Genomic DNA, 11,218 nt, shown 5'->3' on the forward strand with positions numbered 1-11,218 from the left:
AGGAGAGCTTTGGCTATTCGGGGTTTTTGTAATTCCATATGAATTTCATCAATAATTGTACTATTTCTTTGAAGAATAACATTGAAATTTTATTGGAATAGCATTGAATCTGTATATTGCTTTTGGTAGGATGGCCATTTAATAATGTTTATTCTTCCAATCCATGAGCAAGCGGATGTCTTTCCATTCTTTGTATCTTCTTCTATTTCTTTTAACAGTGTTTTATAGTTTTCTTTGTAAAGGTCCTTTACCTCTTTTGTTAGATTTATTCCCAAGTATTGGATTTTTTTTGTTTCGAAAATAAAGGGGATTTTTTTTTCATTTCTTCTTCTTCTGATTTATTGTTAGTGTATAGGAAGGCTTCTGACTTTTGCATGTTTATTTTGTATCCTGCCACTTTGCTGAACTGATTGATGAGTTCAATTAGTTTTCTATGGAGTTTTTGGGGTTCTCTATGTATATTATCATATCATCTGCAAATAGTGATAGTTTGACTTCTTCTTTTCCTATTTGGATTCCTTGTATGTCTTTCTCTTCTCTTATTGCTCTGGCTAGGACTTCCAGTATTATATTGAAAAGTAGTGGGTGAGAGTGGACATCCTTGTCTTGTTCCAGATCTTAATGGAAATGCTTTCATCTTTTCACCATTGAGAATGATACTGGTTGTTGGCTTGTCGTATATGGCCTTTATGATGTTGAGGTATGTTCCTTGTATCCAAGAATTTCAAGGGCTTTTATCATGAATGGGTGTTGCACTTTGTCGAAAGCTTTCTCGGCATCTATTGATATATCATATTTTTTATATTCTTTTTGTTGATGTGTTGGATAACGTTGATTGATTTTCGGATGTTGAACCATCCTGTGTCCCTGGAATGAATCCTACTTGGTCGTGGTGAATTACCTTATGGATACACTGTTGGATTCTGATAGCTAAAATTTTATTGAGGATTTTTGCATCTGTGTTCATTAGGGAGATGGCCTATAGTTTTCTTTTTTTGTGTTGTCCTTGTTCGGTTTTGGTATTAGTGTAATGTTGGCTTCATAGAACGTGTTAGGTATTATACCTTCCTTCTCAATTTTTTGGAAGAGTTTGTGAGGATAGGCACCAATTCGTCTCTGAATGTTTGGTAGAATTCATTTTTAAATCCATCAGGTCCTGGGCTTTTGTTTTTGGGGAGGTTTTTGATTACCATTTCAATTTCGCTAATTGTAATTGGTCTGTTTAGGTAAAGCAGTGATAGTGAAGGCAAAGATAAACAGCTGGGACTACATCAAATTAAAGAGCTTCTGCACAGCAAAGAGACAATAACAAAACAAAGAGAAACCCCACCAACTGGGAAACATTTTTGCACACAACACTAATGATAAAGGATTGATCACAAAAATCTGCAAAGAGCTGATGAGACTCAACAACAGCAAAGATAATAATCCAGTCAAAAAATGGGCAGAAGAGCTAAAAGAAACTTCTCTGAAGAGGAAATGCAAATGGCCAACAGGCATATGAAAATATGTTCAAACATCACTTGTAATCAGGGAAATGCCAATCAAAACTACCATGAGATACCATCTTACACCAGTGAGAATGGCACATATTAAAAAACTAGCAACAACAAATGTTGGCAAGGTGTGGAGAAAAAGGAACTCTTCTGCACTGTTGGTGGGAGTGCAAACTGGTCCAACCACTATGGAGAGCTGTTGTGGAGATTTCTGGACTACTAAACATAGAGCTTCCACAGGATCCAGCAATTCCACTCCTAGGTATTTACCCAAAGGACACAGAAACATCAATTCCAAAGAACACCTGCACCCCTATGTTTATAGCAGCACAATTTACAACAGCTAAGCTTTGGAAAACAACCCAAATGCCCAAAATAGATGACTGGATCAAGAAGATGTGGTACATATACCATGGAATATTACTCAGCATTCAAAAAAGATAAACACATGCAATTTGCAGCAACATGGATGGCACTGGAAGGGATCATGCTCAGCGAAATAAGCCAAAAAGAAAAAGAAAAATACCGGATGGTCTCACTCATAGCAGAATCTAGAAAACTTAAAAAGGACCAGGAAAATGAATAACTATAAGAAAGTGAAAATCAAAATCAACAAAAATCTATGAACCAGAGACACTTTTGGGGGTGGGTGGAGGGAGGGGAGGGATTGGGGTCAAAATGGGGGGTTGCAATTGTATGGGGATATAAAAATAAAATTTATTATAAAAAAAAACAAAAAAACAAACAAATGTTCTCTCTAAAATAAGATTGTGGAAAAAGAAGGTATCTTGGTGCTAGCTATCTTTAGTACTTATCAGCTGCCTGCCATGATAATGCCACCAATTTAGTAAGCTTTCTTTCCTCCCTAATAGAAACTGAAGTCAAAACATACCTCCTCACTCCTGGGATTGAAGATTACCTTAAAGCTGATGACGCTATTTCATTGAGGGCAATCACACAAAGGAGATAATGGTTCCCCCCACTCGCAAATTATAGTGGAAATAGTTTCTCAATTTTTTTAAAGATTTATTTATTATCATGCAAGAGCTGGGGTACAGGCCAGAGATGCAGGGGCGAGAGGACTCACCAGAGACAGAGTGGGGAACAGAACAGCAGAATGACTGAAATACACTGCTGAGGGGAGCAGCGGGCAAGACAAGAGTTCTGCTGCACCATGTGGGTTTCTCCCTGGCCTGAAATCATTCTGCATAGGCTGTGGATTGCTTCATAGTGTGGTACTTAACCCCATGTGCCACCAGGAGGCCCTAGTCTCTCAATATTAACTCAATCTATACCTATACTTTCTCTATCTCTATAATAAATTTGGGACACATAAATTCACAGTATCAAAATCATCACTAATATAATATTTTACATTCTGATAATACATGTTTTGCACTTTCAATTGACTAAGTAATTTTTCATACATAAAGATCTAGGTCAAGAAAAATTTGAAAGGCACTATTCTAAACTCTGATCAATTAGGGGTTTGCTACAGGACTTACTAAAGAATAAATTTTATCTTCTCTTTCTTTGTGAATTTCAAAATTCAGCTAGCATATATAAACAGTATCTTCCCATCTCTCCCAAAAGCAGATAGTTATAACCAATATTAAGAGCTTTCAAAAAGAAAGAAGATAAAAAGAATTATTGAACAAGGAAGGGAGAATCACAGAAAAATAAGAATTTACCATATATATACATATATGTATACATGCATATATATAATATATATATATATTAATATATATATATATTATATACACTTAATTTCTCCAAGAGAATGCAGGGACCATAAACTTAATTTATATCCTAGGGCATGAAAAAGATGTGACCACAAAAAATACTCTCAGGGTGAATAAAAGTATTAGTGTAATTTCTACTAGGCATATTTACATCTTTATATTAAATGTGCATGCTAAAAGAGGATGTTTCCTGCTATGAGATCATATCCAAGAGGCAGGGCCCTTCACTTAGATTGCTGGGGTGAAAGGAAACAGCTGTGCTCTGGTGGGCCAGCATGGCTTCCCCTGGGTTTTTTCAGATTCCACCCCATAAATGAGGTATGATTAGTACAGAACAAGTTTCTTGATGAAGATCTCTATTCACATCATTCCACAAAAGTCCACTGCTTGAAAATAAAGCACAGCAGCTATACTCTTTGCAAAGGATATCATGTGAGCTCAGCAATATCCAAGAGTTTCCACTGTAATGAGTTGGATCTTCCCTGGATTATGTAAATCAAAGCCAATTAATTCTAGTTACACATACACTTTTAAAGCATATAACTAATTTTAAAAACCTGTGAACATGTTTTCATTTTTCCTTATTCCAACTTCTTCTCTCTAAGCCCCCTATCTATATCTAAAAAAATAAAAACCTAAAGATTTGAAACGCATCTTGATTTCAGCTGCAGGGATTGCAGACCCATAAAAACAGTAGCCAGTGGTTTTCTGACAAGAGGGTTTCTGTTTATTAACAGTGTGCCTTTCTTATCCATTTTTTCTTTGCTTATGCTTTTTAGTGCCTTTCAGCAAACTTGGTTACTTTCTCATTGGGTCAAAATTGCTGGTTATTTTTATTCTTCTCCTCAGTATAACATAAAAGTCCCAAAGAACGAGGTTCAAAATTTCAAATGACAAGCTGGTTGCCAACTACATCTTGACTGGCTAAGAGTTAGAGGAAGGAGTAAAGGCCCTTAGAGATAATTTTTCCCAAAACGAACTGCTTCTGCTTCCAAAGTCAGTTTGTAGGGTTTGAGAGTGGTGGGGAGAGAAGAATAAGAAAACTATTTATTTTGGTCCTTGAAATCTAAGTAAAAAATGCTACACTGGTCAAATCACCTTTTACAAAAGGCAAAATGAATCCAATGTTTGACCCATGACAGCAATGCCTTTTTGTAAAACCAATGAGCCAAGAATGGTTGAGTGGGTAATCAAATTAATATTTGCAATACATGAACATTATTTGAAATTTTAACTGCAGTGTCCATAAATAAAATTTGGAACACAGTATTTGCACATTGCCCATGGCTACTTTCGCACTACAGTGGTTGAGCTGAACAGCTGCAACAGACACCATCTGTGACCACAAATCTACAGTATTTATTGTTTGGCCCTTTACAGAAAGCCCACTGGCCCATAGCACACACACACCCCCCTTTCTGGTAAGGTAAAAGTCAGAGAAAAGAAGCATTATGCCACAACATGGAGGGTGCAAATCTGCCTCTCACTGACTCCACATGCAGTCTGAGTTTCAGCCTTGCTATACTGAAATGACTAGTTGGGCAAATGAATCTATACACCCAAGACTGAGATGGAAAATCTCCCAATGCCAAAATCTCTTATCCAAAATGGAATTATCCAGGGCCTCCCCGGTGGCGCAGCACTGGCAGTGCTGTGAAGCTTTCCGCAGTCTCTGCAGCATGGGTTCGATTCCTGGCAGGCTAGGGAGATTCCCACATAGTGTGGCAGGCCTCTCCTATCACACCCGCTGCTCCCTTCAACAGAGTATTTCAGTCGTCTGCCTGTTTTGCTCCCCGCTCTGTCTCTGGCGAATCCTCTCACACTTCCGTGCCTCTGGTCTGTACCCCAGTTCTTGTATAAAAATAAATAAATCTTTAAAATGGAATTATCCATTAAAATGGAATTATCCATTCTTAGTTCAGGTTTATGGGATATTTACCACATGCCAGATACCTTGCAAAGTACAAACGTATAGCAACTCAGTTAATTCTCAAAACATTCCTAGTATTCAGCAATTAAAAAAAGATAGGCATGCCATTTGCAGCAACGTGGATGGAACTGGAGGGGATAGAGCTAAATGAAATAAGTCAGAAGGAAAAAGAAAATATTGGATGGTCTCACTTACAGGGGGAATATAGGGAAACATAATAAAGGATCAGGAAAAAGACAGAACTTGCAGGCTGACCATAGATCTGAGGCATACAGCAGGGAACTGGGAAGGAAAGGAGTCAAAACAGGGGAAGGAAGATCAAGAACTATGGAGATGGTTCACAGGTGCAGTGGGAGAATTATGGGGACTACACCTGGGGGAGAAATCAAATATCATACAAAATGAACAACAATGTAAGAAAATTAAAAAAAAAATCCAGATATGTAAATACTTTATTAACCCTATGATACTGAAGAAAAAAACTAAGGTAAGAGAGGTATGTAATTATTCTAGGATAACACAGTGAGGATAGCACAGAGATGGGGTGTAAACCCAGGATTTCTACCTCCAGAGCTCATGCTCTTAACAGTCAAGATGAACCTTAGCGAGATCTGAGCTTTTAATACTGGCACTCTGGCATTAAAATGCAATTAAACAAATACATTTAAAGTATTACCTGTACTCATAAGTGTTAACTATTTTTATAACTACAAATTTTAACCTTACTTAGAGACTTATTCTTTGTGTTTTTATCTTCACTGGGAAGATAGCCTTATAAACTCCTATTCCTATCTATTAGGGAATATGTCATTTACACAACCCAACAGAGAAATCTTAATGCTTTTGTTAAGCAAACAAGTTCAACAGCTCATAATATATCCTTTCTGGATATTAAATAATTAAATGTGAGTTTGAAGTCATCATTTTTGAAACCTAAAGCTATCTGTCAGTTCAGGGTACTTAATAAAACTGTGGGCTGGGTGACTTAAAACAACAGCCTTCAGTTTTCACAGTTCTAGAAGTCTAAGACCAAGGTGGCAGTCAATTTAGTTCCTGTTGAGAACACTCTTGCTGGCATGCAGGTGGCTGCCTTCTCATTGTGAGCCCTCATGGACTTTCCTTCTCTTAGGTCACTAATCCCTTCATAAAGACGGGCTTCAGGATCTCACCTAACCCTAACTAACTACTTTCCCAAGATCCCATCTACAAATACCATCACACTGCGGGTTGGGGCTTCAATATATGGATTTGGGTGGATAGTAGCATTCAGACCATAACAGCAATGAATATGAATTACAGCCAAAACAGAAATGCATGAATATGTAAATATGAACATATATTGGGATACAGGTTACCATAATGATAATAATAAAAGGCTTAGCATGACTTTTAAAAATTAGTTATTTTATGCTTTACTGTTATATAAAAATAGTCCAATAATAAAATTATATATACAATCAGCTATGTAAAACAAAGGCATGCACAGAAGAAAAACTGAAATGAAACAACATCAAAATATTAACAGCGCTATTTCTGGGCATTAGCACTATGAATGATGTTTACTTTCTTCTTTAATTCTGAATTCACTATAAATAGGAATTCATACATAACCAGGAAAATATGTTCCATTTAATGCCCCATTGAAGGACAATTTTAAGTTTTTGTATCTTACCAGCCAAATATTTTTTGTAAAGATTTATTTTATTTATTTATGCATATAAGAGCTGGGTGTAGGCCAGAGGTGCTGGGGTGGGAGGATTCACCAGAGACAGTGGGCAGTGGGCGAGACAGGAGAGGTCTGCTATGCCATGTGGGTCAGCTCCCTGGCTATGGATTGAACTCTTGCTGCAGTGGCTGGTGATAGCTTGATAGTGCTGAGTCTTTAACTCCTGTGCCACCAGGGAGGCCCAGTGGAGTATATTTAATGAGGCTTCTTTTGTTCTCTGTTTCCCGGACCTGATGACACAAAAAAAAAATAATAAGTAAAATTGAGCATATGTAAAGCCAAGTACACCACAAAAGTGATAAACATGGTGTACATACTACAAACAGTGGAGAGGCTCTTAGGTCAGTGTGGGCTATACAAGGGGTAGCATTTTGGAAAAAAAAAAAAACAGGAGTTACCCTTGCAAGGAGGAGCAGGGAAAGACACCCCCAGAATATAGAGCAGTATATAGACAGCAGCCAGAGGCCAGGAAGTGTGATCTGAGAATGTCAAGTAGGACTGCCTGGAGGCTGGCTGGAGAAAGAGAGAGACATTAGGTAGTGGATGGGCACAGATGGTTGAGTGGATTAGCACAGATGAGCAACAGATTGCTCAAGTTTTGAGAACCACATTAAGGAATATATTTCACATCAGGTCTCAGGACACACACACACCACACACACATACAACTAAAAATGATTTCACAAAAAGTTATTCACCTAAATTTTCTATTATTGCTCTGTTCTATCTCTTTCTATCTGTTTAATATGCTGGTCACAACTAACTACTGACTTACTACCGTGTCACTATTCAATTTGAAAAAACACCAGACCAGAAAATTTTATGTGTGTGTGTTTAATATACATTTATATCTATATTTATATAAACCAGTCTTTAGAGATTAAATGGGATATTTTTGGATTAAAATATTTCTCAGAATATATGTTTTAGAATCCTCTAAAAAGACATAAACTAGCAAGGCAATATATAAAGATATCTCCTTTATTTATAGCAGAACCCATTTAAAACCTGACGTGGGGCAAGGAAATACACCGTGTCTAGAAAGAAGAGAATCTCCAGAGACAAAGAACTGGGCTTAAGCGAGGAGCTCACTGAAACCTTACCCTAAGGACGCATGGGGCCAAAGCTGTAGCTGAGGTGCATTTCTAGTTAATACTGGAACTCTGTGTAACAATACTAGCTCTGGATGTATAAGAAATATTAATGAACACAAAAGGAAAATATAGAGAACCGAGAATAAAAGATAACTTTGAAAACTGGACTCCTCAGTTCACAAAAAAGGATTCAAATTTTCTCAGGCCCACAAAAAAGACATATAACAGTGTAATTCCCATAGAAAGGGGAGGTTCCAGGGTCCCTGCCCCACCTAAAGAAGGGTGCTGCAGAGCAACAAGGGGAAGCTAAAAAGGACTTGGGAGAGAAGGCTGGAGGCAGAAGACATAGAGGAGGCACATGGAGCACAGAGACGTGTGAAGAAGCAGCAGCAATTGCATCTCTGCCTTGGGCCTGAACCAGGGACTTGGGTGACATGGAAAAAGACACATGAAAGAGATAGAGATGTGGGTAAGAGTCCCATGAGGAGACTGACAGTGGCAGCCTTTATCTTGAATTGTATTTTGATTTTGTTATTTACCTTCTAGACTTGCCTGGCCCCTTCGACCCCTTTCCTATGGGTCCCCACCAGAATGTGCCTTAGACTTATGGCAGCTTTCATGCCCCAGTGGTCCTGCTTGGGGCAACTCTGTTTGCCTGGGCACTTACCCACAAGGGATGGGTAACTTTGGGTGTTCCACGGGGAAACTGTTTTAAATGTAATTTTTCTCTCCTATTGCATACTAATTATATTAAAGTTCTTTTCTGTTGAAGGTTGTAACTACTAAAATATTTTTGTCTTTTTGCAGCAGAAGGCAGGACCCATTTACAGCATGCAGGTTTGGGCCCCTGGGGTGCCTCTCATTTTTTTTCTGCCTGCTAACAGAGAGACTCTGGGGAAGTACAAAGTTACTGATGGAGGCTAAGAGTAGATAATTTAGGATGTTTGGCATCACAAGATCAGAAACTGGAAGGTAGGGGTAGAAATGATTAGCATAGTTGTTAAACCAGCTATAGAAATGAAAAATCCTTAGCTGCCAAACTGCTATAGCAAGTGTCAGCTGCTATGGAAAGTATCCGGAGGGGGACCTCCTTGGTGGCACAGAGGTTAAAGACAGTGCTGTCAAGCTGTCACCAGCCACTGCAGCACCAGTTGTTAGAACCCTAGCGGGCAGGAGCAACCCACATGGTGCCACACCCACTGCCTCCCTCAGCAGTGTAGAGGGGATCTGCCTGTTCTGCTCCCTACTCTCTCTGGTGAATCCTCTCACCCGCCCCGCACCCATTTCTTGCATGCATGCATAAATAAATCCTTTTAAAAAAGTATCTGGAGGCGCAGACTAGAGAGGTAGGGATAAGGAGATTGAGGGTCATTGTAGAGAATTACTGGTCCTTACAAAACAACCTAGTCAAACCTTAGAAGTAATTAATTTAACAATGCATAACAATTCCACAAAGGAACAAATCCCTCCCAAAAAGAAGACTTTATCAGTACAATTTCTGCATTGGCAAGAGACAGCTCTCCTGCCCACCTGTGTCTATACAAGCATTTCTTTTAGCAAACCTGTCCCTTTCAAAGGCAGCTCTTTCTGCCCTCTTGTGACTGCAAGCAGTCTTTTTGCTTTTCCTTTTTTATAGAATAAACCTGCCCTTTTGGAGATAACTAATCATCTCTGCCTTGTGGGGAAGCTCACGTGCTGCTGAAAAGGGAGCTCCGGTGAAATTTTCTCAGAAGGTACCCTGAGGACCCCTGCTCAATAAACCCGACAGTCCTGACACTGACATCAGTTACGACAGAACCAAATTCTGTGGATTCAGAGGCACCAGCTACAGGAAAGCAACAAGATGTCTAAACCATTCATTTTTTCCAAAATCATTTATTCACTAAGACGTTAACCTTGAAAGTGGAAAATGGTTGCCCTAACTGCCTCCTCTCTCAAATCACAGCGCAGTGCTCCTTTAAATGGTCTGAAATGTTCCTAAAAGTCATGTTTTTAATCATGAAAGTTGTCAGCCTTGCCTGGTGGCCCTGGGGAAGTTGGGCAGAACACCTCTAGTGGGCACCATACCCACCAGCCTCCTGGATCAGGCATCTCGATGAAAGTTCAGGCCAGGCAGGGGGATGCCTCAGGCAGAGATCCTTCCCACCTTCCAACTAGTTTGGCCCTGAAAGTCAAGATTGTTTAGGAACAGAACAACTAGAAGAAATATCAAAGAATCCTACTAATCCCAGAAAAGGCCAGGGAAAAATCTTAACCCAAACCAACGTTTAAGTTTTTGCCCCAACTAGATTTGATTTTTGCTTTTTTTTTCCATTTATTTCTCTATATAAATTTTACATGATTGTTCATTTTTGTAGTTTGCTTTCTCCTCTCAGATGTAGTCCCCATAAAATTCTTACCATCAAGTCACCCATGCATCATCACCACAGTCTCTTCTGCTTTTCCTGCCCCTGTTTTGATCCCTCTCCTGCTCCCTCCTCTGCTGAATGACTCCAGGTTTATAGTTGCCTGCTAGTTTTGTATTTTTTTCCCTGATCCCTTATTGAGTTCCCCTATGTTCCTCCTATAAGTGAAACTTCAGAAAGAAAAATCTGATATTTTTCTTTTTCTTTCTGATTTGTTTCACTAAGCCTAATTCCTTCCAGCTCCATCCTAGAATTGATCTTTGGAAGGAGGAAGAGGGGCCCAAGAGTTTGGAATCCCTGAGGATTTCTCCTAGAGAATGACAAGGCCAAAACTAAAGGAAAAGCAGTGGTCTACAAAATCTATAATTGAAATAGGGTAATTACAGGACCAGTCTTACAAAAAACTCAAGGGGGAAGGGTGCAGGGGGTGGAAGTATGTGGGGAGGGGGCTGTGACAATTCTCGGGTCGCACACCTTCAGTGACTAACATCAGTCACTACAAGGCCCAAGGCACCTTTCATACCCATTCCTAAAGCTGTAAGTTGCTCATAAACTTTTTTTTTTAACTTTTTCATTAATAGGCTTCTAGGAAAAGATCATCTTAACTTTTTCTTAGCCTGGAGTTGTAATAGGGTGGTCCCCAGGAAAGGGGGAGGTTCCAGAGAGACTCTGAGTTGAGCAGAGAGAAGAAGCTACAGAGAAGACTGAGGAAGGAAAGAAGCAGGATGGAGAGCTGAGCCAGAAGGAGACTTGGAGGAGGCACATGGAGCAGAGAGACATGTGAAGAAACTACTCTTGCCTTTTGGTCATGGACTGGTTGAC

This window comes from Talpa occidentalis, unplaced genomic scaffold (genome assembly GCF_014898055.3).
Source record: "Talpa occidentalis isolate TD23 unplaced genomic scaffold, MPIMG_talOcc4v2.1 talOcc4.19, whole genome shotgun sequence".
Taxonomy (NCBI): Eukaryota; Metazoa; Chordata; class Mammalia; order Eulipotyphla; family Talpidae; genus Talpa; species Talpa occidentalis.